This window comes from Podarcis cretensis (genome assembly GCF_951804945.1).
Source record: "Podarcis cretensis genome assembly, chromosome: 15".
Lineage (NCBI taxonomy): Eukaryota > Metazoa > Chordata > Lepidosauria > Squamata > Lacertidae > Podarcis > Podarcis cretensis.
Window position 1 is genome coordinate 11,713,247 of NC_137185.1, and position 17,384 is coordinate 11,730,630.

Here is a 17,384-nt window from a genome sequence, read left to right on the forward strand (position 1 = left end):
TAATTGCAGTTTCCAGGTCACCTTCAAAGGTAGCCCCACGTAGAGCGCATCGCAGTAGTCCAAGTGGGAGATAACTAGAGCATGCACCACTCTGGCAAGACAGTCCGCAGGCAGGTAGGGTCTCAGCCTGCGGACCAGGTGGAGCTGGTAGACAGCCGCCCTGGACACAGAATTAACCTGCGCCTCCATGGACACTTGTGAGTCCAAAATGACTCCCAGGCTGCGCACCTGGTCCTTCAGGGGCACAGTTACTCCATTCAGGACCAGGGAGTCCCCCACACCTGCCCGTCCCCTGTCCCCCAAAAACAGTACTTCTGTCTGGTCAGGATTCAACCTCAATCGGGCTTCCGGGTTGGCGCCATCGCCGAATGGCGGACTCCCTCCGAGCTCCGGAGGGAGCCTGCTCGGCAGGGGCTGGGTTCTACCGCGTCGGCGTCACGGGGACCCTCAAAAACCATGGGCGCTGAAACCCATGGGCATGGTGACTCGGCGGGCACCATTTGCGCCCCCCGACCCGCGAAGGAGCCTTTTTAAAGGCTACGGAGCGGGTGCCGGGGGGGGTGTGGTGCTATGAGTCCTCCGCTTCCCCTGCCGAGCGAAGCCGCATGCCATTTGGCGGAGAGCGCTGACTTCTTCTATTGAAAATTCGGATTAAAGAACAACCCGTGAGTAATTGGAAACTGGACTTAATAAGGGGATTTTTTTTAAAAAAAAATTCGGAGCGAGCGGGGGAGGTGCAAAAAGGAAGTCCGTCTCCCCCCTGTCGTAGAGGATTTAAAGCAAAGGATTTAACAACTAAGATCGAGTGCTACCTTGGTTTGATAAAGTTATTAATTCCATGATGGAAAATTATAAGACTGGGCTGGAGGAGAAAAGTAGAGCTAAAATGCAACCCCCCCCCCCCGGGAACCGGGAGCGATTTGCGAGAGCGCCGGGAGAGGAGAAATAGAGGCTTTGACAGCTGTCAAAGGAGCTGTCAAAGCTGAAGAATAAAAAGAGAACTTTGTTATGAGGACTTTGCCGGTTACATTTGTTACAAATTAGATATAAATTGTTTAAAACAAGGAATAACAAGTTACTTTGACTGTTGGGTACAATCTGGAAGGAAACTGAGTTACTTTAATCCCTCTAGAGGGGCTGTGGGACATTACAAGTATTGCTGGCATGGAATTTGAATTGGATTTTTTATCTCCTGGGAAACTGCAGAAATGGAACACTATTTTGTCTACAGAGGTCTCTACACTAAAGGAGACAATAGATTTATCTATTGAAGAATGGAAGGGACTGGACGTGAAGTTTTGTTCCTGAATAACAAAGCCTCTGTGGGGGATTTAGAAGCTTTTGGAATTGGAACATTTTTGCAGTGGAGCAGGAAAAGAAACCAGAGGAAAGTGAGGAGAGAGAATAATAAGAACAACATGAACAACAAGAATTGGACAAAGCAGGAAGTGGGAACATTTGGGACATCCAGATTTGAAAGGCTTAAAGAAACAAAATTGGAGATTTTAGTCTTAAATATAGAGACCTGGATGGAAAAAATGGACCTTTTTGAGACAGAGTTTTTCCAAGATCGGACGCTCGAAATTAAAGATGATTAAAAAGATGGCAAAGACTATTAAAAAGACGGCAGAGTGGACTTGTGAAGGATTTCGACCTAGATGTGGGATCTCCAGGATGACAACAGGCACTGATGGAACGCAACCGGGAAAGGGGGGAGGGAAATTTGGAATCCAAAGGGTGTTAAACTATATTTTATTCTTTTTTCTATTTTCTTTTATTTTAATTTGTTCTGCATATTAAAAAGGGGAACCCGTGGAAGGGAGCGGGGTCGATCTTAGGGGAGGGAAAAATATTTTTAACATTGGGTTAATTATAATAAGTTTAAAATTTGGGGTAAGAACTTGTTGAATCTATTTGAAGGAATTGGAATACAAGAGGGGATGGGGTGGGGAAGTCCTGGAAAGATGTTAATGAATATAAGGTTATAAAATGGATGTTTTATTTCTTTTCTTTTTTCTGTCATATCTAAAAATGTTTAATAAATATTATTTTAAAAAAAAAAGGATTCAACCTCAATCTGTTAGCCATGTAAACCTGTTTGTATATGTTTGTAACTTTAAGCCTAAAAGCCTGCCTTCAGGGATCACACTGTGCTCTGCCTGGTCGTGAGTAAACTTTCTTTTTATTGCTTATGAATAAGACTGTGGTGCCTTCATTCTTTTAGGAGGGATTCAAGGGGTCTTACCAGGAAAATATTAGAACACAATTAAATCTGGACAAGTCTGCAACCAGTTTTCTGCTGCGTAAAGGGGAATGCACTCTGCTAAGTAATAGAACTTGCTAGTGCAAGTTAGGAAGGATATTAATAAACAATATATCCTCTCCTGCCACCCTGAACATTCCTACACTATTGGCCACTTGCGACCAAGTGAAGATGCCTGGGTAGCAGGATGGTGCCTCAAATCTCCACCATCTGGAGGTGTATGCCTGCAGAACATTGGATCTGGACTGCTTTCACACACTGTAGAATTCTATCCGTTCTATTTTATCTGCACCGTAAGCATGAATTTCTGATTCATTCAAAACGCTTTTTCTGTGCAGCCTGAGCAGGAGCAGTCAACAATGTCAGAGCTAATTGTTCTAGCTTGTCTTCACGTACTCCACCCCACTGCCCTGCTCACAGTTGTGAAGAATATTCTTACCTTATGAATGTTCCGTGTCACTATTAAGAAAAAGAGGTCGGAATAGGCCAATATATATGCGGACTGTCCCTTGATCAAGTGACTTTTCTTCTTTCAAGTTCTCAAAGTTCTTGACCTAGCTGAAGGTTGTCATCTGAACTAACCAGATGCTTAGCTGGTAATCAATCACAGTCCGTGCATCATTTGAAAAAAAATAAGACTTTGGAGCCATCTTGCCCCCAAATGGCAACTAGACATTCCATTTTGGTGACTTGCTTCAAAAAGCCGTTTGGTGCGCTGCTTATATTATCTGAGTTTCTAACGCTTGATCAGAGTTCTCTTCCCCAATATGCAGCAGCTAAAAGCAATACTGGATCACAAAGATTCCTGCACTGCAGGGGGTTGGACTACTAGAGGATCCTTGGAGGATCCCTTCCAGCTCTGTGGTTCTAGGATTTCATGAAACAAAGAAGCAAGAAAACAACCAATGGTGATCATCAACAATAGTAACAACACAAAGAGCAAGAAAGGGGAGTCTGTTGTAAGAGGAGTGTTGGTGAATCATGAGATACTAGCAACTGATTGACAGGTGCATTCTCTATGAAGAGTGACCCTTGCATGCCAGAAGGAAATGCAGAGAGAAGAAGTGGTTTGGCCAACCGCTCCACAACTAACATGGTTAAAAGCTACAATAAAGCCTGAACAAAAATAACATCTAGTCACACATGTACTTGTATGATAATGTGTTCACACATAAGCAGATCTGTCGGCAAACACACCTATATATAGGTTTTATCTGAATACAAGGGGTCAACAGTGTGACTTTAAAGCAGGCATAGGCAAACTTGGCCCTCCAGATGTTTTGGGACTACAACTCCCGTTATCCCTAGCTAACAGGACAAGTGGTCAGGGATGATGGGCGTTGTAGTCCCAAAACATCTGGAGGGCCGAGTTTGCCTATGCCTGTTTTAAAGCTTCAGTAAATGAGCAGTAGGGGAATAAGCAGGTTATGCAAATGAATTATATACTGAACATCCAGAATTTCCTGTTCATTTTTTAGCCATTTACTGTTTATGGCAAAAATCAATAAATGGGAGAAGAGTTATAACAACACACTACAATTAAACAAAAACCAGTCACGTTGCATCATGGTTAACGCACTTCAAAAGCTCCTGAAATTAACCAAGGTTCTGCCCTCCTGATGATTAAACATATCTCATCTCTAAACAACAACAACAAAAGTTTTCAAAATATTTGAATGGTCAGTCGATCAAATAATCTTTTCTACTTTTGACCAGTCAAATACCCAGTCCTGAATGAAAAACTCTGGTCCAGATATTACTGGAGAGACCCCAGGGGCACAGGACACAAAGGGATCTCACCTAATGACTCCTACAAAAACCTGGAGCCAGCACTGCAGCCCAGAACTAGTATGGTTTGATGGTTGATGTGTTGGACTGGGGGTGGATCTAAACACAGGGGGAAAACGCTATAAATAAGTCAGAAATTAGATTGTTTTAACAAAAGGAAAAAAATCCCTATGGGAAATTGTGTTGTAAAATTTCCTGCTCTCTGGCGCCATCTGGTGTTGCAGGTTCATAGCGCATTCAAATCGCTGTTTCTCTACTAATGTAGCTGAGTCTTAGGAGCTGACAAACCAGGGTTCAAATCCTCATTCATCCACAAAGCTCGCTGGGTTACCTTGGCCCAGTCATGCGCTCGCTCTGTCTCTCTCAGGCTGGCCTAATTCACAGGGTTGTTGTGGGGACCAAATGAGAACCACGTTTCCTTGAAGGAAAGGTGAGATACAAATGTCATAATAATAAAGGAAAGGGGGGGAAGGAGACGCATTTCTTCTGCCCACCTCGCCGTTGACTGCAGCTTCCCCTGCGCTTCTCTTTTTAAATCAATACGACCTGACACTAATTCTAATGGTTTTAATAAATGTTTAATGCCTCACTCAAAGGCCTCCCGCCTCTCGCTCCCCACCGCAAGATTTGTATTAATAGCGTTGGGGCCCAATTTCGCCAGGGTTTTTTAAAACTGCTTGGCATAGGTGCGTGTCCTTAAAAATGAGAAACACTTTCCGTGGCGGCCTCTCTTCATAAAACTGGTCAGAGAAGCTGTGGCAAGAGGCCAGCAAGGATGGAGAGAGGAGAGGAGGCGAGGGGGGAAATTCACACAAGGTAAAATGAGGCAGAGGGAGAAGATAGACCACTTGAGGCCACTATGGACAACGTCTATGATCTGGAAGCAGGCGGGGGGACTGAAAGTCTGCCCCCCAACCATCTTCAAAACAAGCCTTCATCTCCCTTCCACAGCCAGGGCAGACGAGACACAGGAAATCTGGGGTTGGATCGAACCCACAACCCTGAGATGAAGAATCTCATACCCTCCAACATTCCTCAGATGCAAATAGGGACATTCCTTGCTCCCCACCCAACTGACCCTCCTTGACCCCCCCCCATTTTTTTGCACAAAGCATTCAAAAATAAAGAGTCCTTGCACTCCGCTTCGCCTTTTTTCTTGCCCAGCTGCCGAAGGGAAAAGGTCAGCAGCACCCATAGAGAGGCCATGGGATGCTCCTTCTAAACCGCCATCGCTCAGGACAAACACCGGCTTCTCTTCCTCCCAAAACTGGGAGTCCCTTCCATCTCTACAATTATCCGATTTAACAATCAATTCCTTTTCCCAGGGGGCTCTGGGAACTGTAGCTCTCTGAGCGAAACAGGGATCCTTAACAACTCCCAGCACCCTTTAACAAACTATAGTTCCCAGGATGCTTTGGGAGCAGTGCCAGAAACACAGGTATACAGTGGTACCCCTGGTTACGTATTTAATTCGTTCCGGAGATTCGTTCTTAACCTGAAACTGTTCTTAACCTGAAGCACCACTTTAGCTAATGGGGCCTCCCGCTGCCACCGTGCCACCAGAGCACGATTTCTGTTCTCATCTTGAAGCAAAGTTCTTAACCCGAGGTAGTATTTCTGGGTTAGCAGAGTCTGTAACCTGAAGCGTATGTAACCTGAAGCATATGTAACCTGGGGTACCACTGTATAATCTAATCGCCAAATGGCCTAGGTTACGGGTTGCCTTTTATTTTCTTGCAATGGAGTTATTTATTATAATTATCATTAATAATTTCATTTCTATACCGCTTTACGTTTTAAAGAACGAATCTCAAAGCACATCAAAACATCAAATAAAACAATCCAGAACAGGACAAAGACTAGCCTCGTGGAAAATATTTCAGCTCTTTCTCAGAGAGACATTTTGCTTCCCCTAGTAACCAACCTGGCATCCAGAAATCTCCATGTGGTCGCAATTGGACCCACGCCAGCTGCAAAACGCTCCTGGCACCTGGATAATTTCAAGCACTTTTGGAGAAGGGTATAGGAAGATGCCTCAGACTGCATGAGACCTAGCTCAGGCATGTCCAAAGTCCGTTTCAGGGGCCTAATCCTGCCCACCGGTCGATTTAATCTGGCCCCCGTGGCAGTATACGTCCGGAGGTAAAATCTGGCCTTCACGCATGTTCACTTCATCAAATCTGGCCCTCTTTGAAAAAAGTTTGGGCACCCCTGACCTAGCTCAATACGGTGTACCTGTCCACACCTAACAGATCTCAGCACTTGTAAACCTATTACAGTTCAGTTCCCAGGATGCTTTGGGAGAAGCCATGGCCGTTAAAGTGGTGTAATAGTACTTTAAATCCTCTCTCAGCCTAACCAACCTTGCGAATCTGATTGGGAGGATCAAATGAGCTCGGTACGTGCCCAGCCTCGAGGTCCTTGCAGAAGGGACAGGCCAGCAAGGCAAGAAATAAAAAAATAATCATAATATTCTACATCTGCCGTTCGGAAGGCGCAAGGAAAGAGAAGGAACAGGCTAGCCCTTAACAATAGAAACTCAGCTGCTGTCTACTCAGCCCAGTATCTAGATTAAAATCACACAGAAAACGTTCCATGTGACCCAGATATGATGGCAGGCGTCTACTTTTTCGGCCCCGGAAAATAAGTGGAATTCAAAACCTGTGCCTTATCAGGAAAGGCTTGTGGCGGCCAAAGCGGTTTCAGAATACACCTCGGACTTGGATCGGTATCACCGGCCGTCACTCTAGGCGCTAGATAACAAAAAACGGAGGTCATCCTCAGCCGCCTTCCCGCGCTAAAGCGCCAGGAAACTGGGTGCAGGCCAAACAAGGAGAGAGGGAAATGAGATCGGACGTGGAAAAGCAGTTTAAGGGAGAATTTGTGTTCTCTCTCCCCTGTTTCAACCTCACTGTGAGAGCTGGCACACTGCACAGGCTGGATATAGGGAATGTTTGCAGTGATTCACTGCTGGATTAAAAAGGGGGCTGTGCCGGGAGAGGGAGAGAAACAGCTTGAAGTGCAAGCGGTGAGAGGAATCTCACAAAGGAGGCTATATTTGCAAATGCAACATAATGATCCTCCCACACTAGCAAGGAACCAAGTCTTGGGAACTCCCTGCCCATTGATATTAGGCAAAAACACCTGGCAAAAACTTTCTTTGTTCAATTAAACAAGCCACACCAGACAAGCCATTCTGACACGCAATCCAATATGTCGTTTTGTTTTATAATGTATATATTTAAAATGGCCAACTTTATTTCCAAGGTAGAGGGGATTATTGGTCATTTCGATATGTTTTATGTAGGTTTTTTTTTTATGATTAAGCAGTATATAAACCCCATTAGTCGGTAGAAAATGAGACTCTTAAGCTCAGGGTGATGGCTTCAAGCTCCACATTGGGCAAAAGTTTTCTGCATTGCAGGGGGTTGGACTAGATGACCCCTGGGACCCCTTCCAACTCTTATGATTCTGTGAAATAGGGGGCTGAGGTTCACACCATCTAGAAGCTCTCTCTTGTGACAGGCTGCTCAGGAGCTACTTAAGAACATCAGAGCAGCCCTGATGGATCAGAACGAAAAGGTTTGTCTGTTGTTGTTGAATTTATATACTGCCCTATACCAGGTCTCAGGGTGGTTCACAGAATAAAATCAAAACATAAAACCACAAAATAGATAATCAGAATAAAAACAATAACCCCCCTTTGAAAAAAACCATTTTAAAAGGGCATAGGATGCCAGTAAGATCAACCAAAGGCCTGGTTAAAAAGGAATGTTTTTGCCTGGCAAACTTCCCTGGGGAGAGCATTCCACAAATGGGGAGCCACTGTAGAAAAGACCCTGTTCTCGTGTTGTCACCCACCGGACCTCTTGAGGAAGTAGCACACGAAAAAGGGCCTCAGAAGATGATCTCAGGGTCTGGGTAGGTTCATATGGAAAGAAGCGGTCCTTGAGGTATTGCGGCCCTAAGCCATTTAAGGCGTTATAGGTCAAAACCAGCACTTTGAATTGGGCCCGGAAACTAATTGGTAGCCAGTGCAGTCGGACCAGGATTGGTGTAATATGCTCAAACCGTCTAGCTCTGGTGAGCAACCTGGCCGCTGAATTCTGCTTGCGAAGATAGCTCAGTAGAACCTCCAGTTTCAGTGCAGCATACCTTTGAACCCCATAGAGATCCTGTGTGGTGTAATGTTTAGAGTGTCAGGCTAGGGCCTAGGAGACCAGGGTTCAAATTCCCCACTCTGCCAGGAAGCTCAGTGGGGAAACTTGGGCCACTCACTGCCTCTTTCAGCCTAATCTACCTCACAGGGATATTGTGAGAATTCAATGATGAGGGGGAGAACCACATAGGTCACCTTCACCTCCTTGGAGTGGGATATAACTACAGTATGTATGTATGTATGTATGTATGTATGTATGTATGTATAAATAGGGACACAAACGTTTAGTGGTTTTAACGTCTACAAAGGGGGGGGGAGGAATACATCTCCTGCAACACTCCCTTGAAATAACCTTCTTTAATATATTTATAATAGGGCAGTGGAGGAGAAAGATGTCCTGGCTGGAGGGTGAGGTTTTTGTTTTAACCCACAGCTTCAGAGAGAGAACAAAATTATCCAACTTAAATTGTCCATAGAACCCAAAATATGGCATCGTGACCCGATCCCGCCAATCCATTTTCTTTATTTTTATTTTAATTTTAGTGTGCAGACAACCAAATCTGGCTACAGACTCATACGGCTTGAAGGGGCTCCAAAGGCCATCTAGCCCAACCCATTGCTATGAAGAAATCCCAGCCAGAAAATGCTTGACAGGTAGCCCACACCACCTCAATTTAAAAACCTCCAAGGCCACCACCTTCCGAGGGCGTCCGTTCCACTGCCAAACAGCTCTTAGTGCCAGAAAGCTCTTCCTAATGTTCAGTTAGAATCTCCTTTCTCATCATCTGAATCCACTGGTTTGGGCCATGCCCTCCAGGGCAGGAGAAAACAAGCTTGCTCCATCTTCCATGCGATAGCCCTTGAGATATTTGAAGATGGCTAGCCTATCTCCTCTCCGTCTCCTCTTTTCCAGGTTAAACAGCCCCAACTCCTTCAACCATTCCTCATCAGGCTTGGCTTCCAATCCCTTGATCAACATCCTTCTTAAATTGTGGTGCACAGAATTGGACACAGTATTCCAGATGTGGTCTGCCCAACGCAGAATGGAGCGGTACCGTGACTTCCCTTGAACTGGACACTATACTTCCATTGATGCAGCCCGGAATAGCATGAGCTTTTTTTGCTGCTGCATCACAGTTGATGACTGTGTTTTTCAGCTTACCTTTAAATAGCAGGAGATGGCAGATATAGATAACCCAGCACACCCCTCTTCTCTCCCCCTTGTTAGAGGGCTGAAGAAGCTTTTATTCCAAACTGAGTCTTGCTTCTGTGGGGTGTGTTTGTAAAATCTTCCTTTTTTTCTTGAGAGCTTGTTTTTAATACAGCTGAATGCTTTTAATTTTTACAAGACCTTTTAGATTACATTTTGCAGCAGTTACATCGTTGTTTTCGTTGAAAGCAGCATGGAGAAATTTGGAATAAAATAAAAAATCCAGCTAATTAACAAAACAAGCAAACGAATTATTGGCTTGCGGTCGGAGTGAAGGCTTCAGACAGCGGACTGAGGAGGCTGTCCATAAATCAAGTCGGGTTCATCTTAAACAGAAACCCCATCCATCTCCCAAGCAGACAGAATATAACCCTTTGAACAAAACATAACCCTTAAAACAGACACTTTCCGATTCTGTCTGAGTAATTCTTGCACTGAAAGCAGCAGAGTGCAGTGAGTAGAACTGTTGCCGACTTTGCCCACTGGGTGCTCTCTGTAGTTCTCCAACTATAACTCCCATGAGTCCCAGCCAGAACAGCACCTGGTTGAGAACAGCATGGCAGTGTGTCCTACATTACAGAAGGCAGTCCTCTATGTGACTGCCTGGGTCCAGTTTAAAACATAAGAAACCACCAGAGGCGAGGTGACTGGGCACCCCCGCCAGGGGCCGGGGTGGTTCACTCACAGATGCTCTTGGATAAAAATAATTACCTTACCTGTTCCAATCTGGGGTTGCATTCAGACATGGGGAAATCTTATGCTAGTTTTCCTGGTTATAATGCTTCTGTCCCATTCCCAGTGTTAGAAATGCAGATGGCACTTTAAACCTGGGTTACGGTCACCGCAACGTAAGGCACTTTTTATTTTTTTGAAATGGCATTTATTATTTTTATTTTATTTCTATACCGCTTTATATTTTAAAGGGGGGTGGGGAAATATCAACATAGTTTACAACACGTTAAAACACCCAATGAAACAATCCAGAACAGAACAAATTCAAGCTTCCGGGAAAATATTTCAGATCCTTCTCTCCAAGTGACATTTTGCTTTCCCCATATTTATTTATTGACCTACTGAATTTATAGAGCTGCCCCATAGCAGAAGGACTCTAGGAAGCCAATGTGGTGCAGCGGTTAGAGTGTCAGACTAGGAATCTGGGAGATCAGGGTTCAGTCATAAGCTCAATGGGTGGCCGTGGACCAATGGCTGTCTCTCGGTCTAACCTACCTCACAGAGCTGTTGTGAGAATAAAATGGGGAGGGAAGAGCCATGTGTGCCACCTTGAGCTCCTCAGATATAAAAGCAATAATAAACATTCATGCAATTGGCTGTTATTAACTGTGGATTATATAGAACATTTAAATTCATGAAGTGCTTCCCAATGCTCAAATTATGGGTCCCCAATGCTCAAATTTGTCCCCAATATTTGTACCCAATGCTCAAATGGGTAAGGTAAAGGTAAAGGGACCCCTGACCATTAGGTCCAGTTGTGGCCAACTCTGGGATTGCGGTGCTCATCTCACTTTACTGGCCGAGGGAGCCGGCATACAGCTTCCGGGTCATGTGGCCAGCATGATTAAGCCACTTCTGGCAAACCAGAGCAGCGCATGGAAATGCCGTTTATCTTCCCGCCGGAGTGGTACCTATTTATCTACTTGCACTTTGACGTGCTTTCGAACTGCTAGGTTGGCAGGAGCAGGGACCGAGCAACGGGAGCCCACCCCGGCGCGGGGATTCGAACCGCCGACCTTATGATCGGCAAGTCCGAGGCTCTGTGGTTTAACCCACAGCGCCACCCATGTCCCAAATTATGGGTAAAGGGCTTTTATACACAAAATCTGCAAATCTCCCTTCCAACAGCACTCAGTCCTAAATGCTATTTGTCCTCCTAACCTAGCATTGTCTGTTGGGCCATTGGGAAGTCAAGAGTTTTAATGAATATTTTGCTATCACCTCCAACCAAGTTCTGTCCCTTTTTTTAACCTGGCGATGCCTGGGATCGAACCTAAGACCTTGTGCGTGTTCGTTTGCAAAAACAAACAAGCCTTGAAGCAGTTTACAAAAAGAATAAACAAAACAATTAAAAAGTGATTGCCTGAAAACAGTAAAAAAGCAACAATCTGGAACATTTAAAAAAAAAAACGGCACTAAACTAAAAAGCAGATTAAAACACACACATCAACTTTATACCTATCTGGACAGGCTTGTCTAAACAAAAAAAATTAGCAGGCTCCAAAAAGAGAACAGCGAAGGTGTCTTCCTGATATCAATAGGCAGAGAGTTCCAAAGTACAGTGGTACCTTGGGTTACATACACTTCAGGTTACATACACTTCAGATTACAGACTCCGTTAACCCAGAAATAGTGCTTCAGGTTAAGAACTTTGCTTTAGAATGAGAACAGAAATCGTGCTCCAGCGGCGCAGCGGCAGCAGAAAGCCCCATTAGCTAAAGTGGTGCTTCAGGTTAAGAACAGTTTCAGGTTAAGAACGGATCTCCAGAACGAATTAAGTACTTAACCTGAGGTACCACTGTATAGGTTTCTTACAAATGCAGCTTGGTTATGGCATGGCACCTTAGAGAAGGGATTGACCAAACTGAATTCACTCAAAGCCACACAGTGAACTATGACAGAAGGAGGTGGGGGGGGGGAGTACCCTTCTGGGTCAAGCATGACTCCTTATGCACAGGAAAAAACACTCCATTTCTCTTGAAATACACGCATGAATATATACCCATCATCCTTGACGCACAGAATTGTCACGCACCCCTCACCCTGCTTGCCATCTCCACCACCGAGCACAGAACCTGCGCAGGTGAATAGCCCCGTTCAATTTTTCCATTAACAGGTAAACCTGAACTGGAAAATGTGCCGGCATGTGCAGCATACCGAGGGGAATTTAATCCGACAGGAACTCTTGCGGCACGTTGCCCTTCCTGACCGAATTCCTCACTGTGTCATTTTTTTTAAAAAAAGGAATAAATCTTTGCCAGGGTGCAACTTGCCAGGCAGACCTGAAGTTTAACCTCTCCCCTGCCCCCCCCCCCCCCGTCCCTCTCTTCCGCAACAGCCCTGCTTGCAATTTCCCTTCAGAAAGGGCAAAGCGCATGGTCACATTTTTCTGTGTCTGGTTAGCGGTTTTCTATTATTATTATTTTTTAAAAGACCTAGGGAGTGCCTTGCCGGTTAAACCACCCGTTTCTATTTTTAAGCCGTACTGCTGTGCTGGGTTATCCACACAAAACACACACACTTTCCTGCTGCAGCCTCTTCCCTGCTTGTGGATAAATCTGTTTTGAGGTTGTTTTTTTAAAAGCGACTTGCCTTCTTGCAAAGTGCCGCAAAGCTGATCGATGCAACCCATGAGGAAGGCCTGGCTGCCCCTGCTGATGCCAAGTCATCCAGGAATACTCTGGAGGTGCCAGTACAACCCCCCCCCCCTCTTTTTTCCTTTATATTAAAAAAGCATCAGTCACATGCACAGGGGTGGAGGAATCAATCTGCACCCACCCCACCAAAGATATGGTTTTTGGGGGGGGAGCAGAGGGGGCTGAAGTCAGACCAGCTCTCCAGGTATACAGAGGCAGGGAATATTCCCAACCCGACCTGGAGATGCCAGGGATACAGATCACCCTCCTCCGAAAGCGCTGGTCCTCCTTTTTTTTTTAAATGTACTGTAAATACAACACCAAGTACAGAAAGGATAACAGGCTAAATGCAGTGAAACAGAGAACCTTCCAAAACCCAGCACACTTTTTCCTTTTGCTGGGGGTGGCAACAGGGTGACCAGGGTTTACCCAAAGCTCAGCCCAACGTCCCTTTTTCATTTTACGCCAGAGCTAAACTGCCAAGCATCCGAAGCCTCTGAGCATATGCAGAGCGCCTTTTGCTCACCCACAAATCAAACAGCAAGCAGGCCACACGCACAGGGAGGGAAGGGGTTTCTACTTTTTGAAGGCTGGGAGGGATCCAGGTGGGTGCTTTTGTTATAAAATTTAAGCAATAATCAGATCTCTCCGATTAGGAGAGAAATGTTACAAGGGATTGGTTAGAGTTGGCGAGAGAGAGAGAGAGAGAATTACCCTTAAAAAAAACAACACAACAACTCGGGGTAGAACTTGGAGCAGAAATTGAAAATGTGATGATTGCCATAGTAAGTAAGAATGCAGGCAGTGTCAAAATGGTCAAACCACATTCAGTTCTCCCCTTCCTCACTGACAGTTTGCAGCCCAACATGAAATAGGAAGGCCCAGTCGAAATGAGAAAAGACTGAATGTGTTTGCAGTCTGAAAAAGAGCTCCCAATTTTCAAGTTTGGGGAAGAAGGGAGAGGGATGAATGGCTGTTGCAAGTCCAGGTAGGTGCGGGGGTGGAAGAGAACCAGAAACTGCATGAAAAGCAGCAAAGTGTTGTGGATGGGGGGGGGGGGGAAGAGAGAGAGAGAGAGAGAGAGAGAGAGAGAGAGAGAGAGAGAAAGAAGGGGTGAAAGGTCTTAGTCAATCATCAACTCACTTTCTTATAGCTTGGCTTCCCCACACTGACCTCATTCCCAAACCGCAGAGGAGGAGGAGGATGCCAGAGAAGACGAATCAACCCCCCCTCCCCACACAAACCATCTCACCATCAACATTTCCTGCAACTCGGCTTGAAATTAACCTTTCCCCCAACCCAACCCCACCGGGACAAGAGGAAAAAGCACGGACGCAACCCCAAGACGCAAACCGTAAGCTCCCCAAAACACACACACAACAAATAACGACTGCGATGTCTTACACCTGAGACACATCAGGGCTGACTGGCCATCTAGCCCTCCCCCCCACACCCCTCTTTCTCCAACTCCTCCCTGGCAGACCAGCCCCCTCCCCACCGCACTACGTCTTTTAATTCCGAATAATCCCACCTCTCCCCCCTCCCCCCCACCAGGAACATCCGCAAGACCGGCGCAAGCTGCAAAACTGCGCGCCCGCAAAACGCGCGCGCGCAAAAATCAAGGCGCAAAAGAGAGAGGAGATGGGGGTGGGGGGTGGGGGATGCTCGCGATGCAAACGTGGGGGGGGGGGGAGAGAGAAAGAGGTGGGATGTGGATCTGGACCAGGGCAAAGTAGAAGGGGGTGTAGGTTGTGGGGGGGGTCTGGAAAAGTTACTCTTACCGCAGGGATCAGCCTCTCCCAGCTGCCGGCTCCTCCCGCCTGGATTGCAGGGTGGAATTAATCTGTATGGAGGAGGAGGAGGAGGAAGGAGAGAGAGGAGGGAAGAGGAGGAGGAGGAGGAGGAGGGTGGGGGGACTGGAAGGGGGGGGTGGGGGTAATCGGCACCCTGGGCGCCCCGGGGGTGGGGGTGGATGCTACGGGGAGGGGGGTGGCGGGCCGAGCAGGGGGGGCCCATGCAGCCAGCCCCTTCCTCCCGGGGGCTGCAGCGCAGGCGAGCGAGGGGGAGGGCGCCTCTTTGTTCTGTAATCCCAGTAAGATTGCCACCCATTCGCCCCGGCTCTAATCCCAGCCCCGCTCAAGAGCCGCATCCATTGGCTGCCATTTACATACAGGATTAAGAGGCAGGGAAAGGGAAAGCAGGCAGAGAGAGAGTTTTGCAGCAGCAGCAGCAGCAGCAGAATTGTAAACTGCAGGCGTGCAAGAGCTTTTTCTCTCTCTCTCTCCGTGTTTGTGTGTGTCTTTCTGCCCGAGATAAATAAAGGCTTCCTTTTTTCCCTCTAATTTATTTTCTAGGGTGGAAAGAAAACCCCGCAGCAGAATTTAGAGGAAGAGGCCCCCATCAAGTTGGATGGCTTTAAAAAGGCGGATTGGGACCAGTTCGTGGAGGAGGAGGAGGCGGGGGCTGCAGAGGGGGCGACCCCCACGGGTCGGAGGCAGCAATGCTTTTGAATGTCAGTTGTTGGAAACCCCAAGAGTTGCTTTTGTGCACGGATCCTGCTGGAGGGTTTCCCTCACCTAGGTGCTGAGCCAGGGTGCTGGGCAGGGTGGGCTGCTGGCCTGATCCGCAATGCTCTTCTGTCTCTCTTATGGGTTTTCAGGTCATCTCAGCGGAGGAATCTCGCAAAGCAGCCCAAGAGGATGGGAAGGGAAATGCTCCGGCTGTTTGCAGCGGGTTGGACTAGATGACCCCCGGGGTGCCTTCCAGTTCTATGAGTCTATGTTCCTTGCAAGAGACACATGCAATGAAGCAGCCTTCGGGTGCCCTCCAGACATTTTGGACTAAAATTCCCATCAGTCCTGGATGGGGCTCATGGGAGTTGTAGTCCAGAACTCCAAGGGGGAAGGTTGTAAAATAAGCAATACCCAATCTATTTGGGAGTGTGTCCTTATTGGGAGAGTTTCAAAGTTCTCCTAAATGTTTTGATGGCTTTTGGCATGATAGGCTATGCGACCTTCAGGTCAAATCCACACCGTACAGTGGTACATCTGGTTGCGTACTTAATTCGTTCCGGAGGTCCATTCTTAACCTGAAACTGTTCTTAACCTGAAGCACCACTTTAGCTAATGGGGCCTCCCGCTGCCTACCACGCGATTTCTGTTCTCATCCTGAGGTAAAGTTCTTAACCCGAGGTACTATTTCTGGGTTAGCGGAGTCTGTAACCTGAAGCGTATGTAACCCGAGGTACCACTGTACATTGAAAGTGCATGGCTTCCCTCTAAAATATTCCTGGGAGCTGTAGTTTGCTGAGAGTGCTAGGAATTATAGTTCTCTGTGGAGCAAACTACATATCCCATGATCCTTTTGTGCTTTCAGTGTGGCCTGGAGAGCTGCTGCCAGTCAGTGCAGACTAGCCTGCCCCAGCAGCCTTGAATCACAGCTGCCTTTGGCTCCCAGCATCAGAGAGCTGAGCAAGTTGAAAAGCACAGATCCCATGGTGCTGAACTGAGGAACTTCACGTCCTGCATCTATTGGGGAAACTGTCCATTCATTTATAACCTTTGCATCCTTTTCGTTAACCAGCGACTGATCTCTCCTCATGCCCCATGATGGCTAAGCTTACTCTGGAGTCTTGGGTGAGGGACTTTGTCAAAAGTGTTTTGCAGTCTAAGTACACCAGGTCAACTGTATCCTATCTGAGTTACATTAAATCATTAGCAATATGCATTTATCATTAAAGATTTTCTTGATTTACAAAAGTGTGGGCAATGTCTCTCTTTCGTATCCCCCCCCCCCCCGGTAACATTTTTACAAATCAGTTTCATTTGTTGAGACATTGGGAAGAAAAGGGGGAAAAAGGTGGAGGGGGGAAAGATGGGTGGAGGTGGGGGCGGGTGGCGATGTTTCTATTTTACTTACTAGGTAGGGTTTGGTGTCAGCGTTGCTTGTGCAGGTTCTTTGCTGTGCACTTGTGTTCCTTTGGCGGTGAGAGAGGTTGGGGTTGGCCTAGGGTGTGGTTGTTCATTTGTGGATGGCTGTGGGGGTCTTTGTTTTCATGTGTGAGTGGGTGTTTTGGATCAGGTTAGCCATACTGATTTGTATGCAGTTGGTGGATTTTTGTCGTTGTCTTGTTGGGCTGTGTATGTGATAAAGGGGAGCCATACCGGGGTGAAGGTGTCTTTTTCTATTTGTCCCCGTGTCAGTTTTAGTTTATTGGTTAATTTTTCTAGTAGGGCTGTTTCCCATACTATTTGGTACCATTGGTCCATGCTTGCACATACCTCCACATGTGGTGGGAGTGCCCCAAAATCCAACTATCCTGGACAACAACCATATGAGAAATAAGTAAAATAACCAAGCAAATATTAGAAATCACCTCAGAATTGACCTTACTAAGCATCTTCCAAGACAATAATGCCCACTTACACCACAAAGAACTCATAACCCACCAACTTTCAGCAGCCAGAAGCATCATAGCCAGACACTGGAGAGACCTATATTTTTTAATATAATGCCAGCCAAGGTGAGATGCTTCAGCCTATCCCATCCCTTTCCTTGGTGGGCAAATCCCCCTAACAGAGGGGGCACCATTTCGTG

At 46.5% G+C, this 17,384-nt stretch overlaps 1 protein-coding gene and 1 long non-coding RNA gene across 3 annotated transcripts in view; one reads left to right on the forward strand and one right to left on the reverse strand.

Moving 5' to 3' along the window:
• The window catches only part of GTF2IRD1 (GTF2I repeat domain containing 1), an 88,062-nt gene extending 73,358 nt beyond the window's left edge, over window positions 1–14,704 (reverse strand). The window contains exon 1 of one of the 2 annotated variants that reach the window (XM_079955505.1): window positions 14,570–14,704. The gene's annotated coding sequence lies outside the window, so the exon portion shown is untranslated. Of the gene's footprint in view, window positions 1–2,702; window positions 2,890–14,569 lie in introns of those variants that run through there. The other variant, XM_079955507.1, reaches the window with a different exon arrangement.
• Window positions 13,861–16,488, forward strand: LOC307204359. Its single transcript, XR_013833635.1, has 3 exons — window positions 13,861–14,142; window positions 15,143–15,300; window positions 16,164–16,488. It is a non-coding gene; the product is annotated as an uncharacterized lncRNA (long non-coding RNA).
• Window positions 16,489–17,384: the final 896 nt, after the last annotated feature.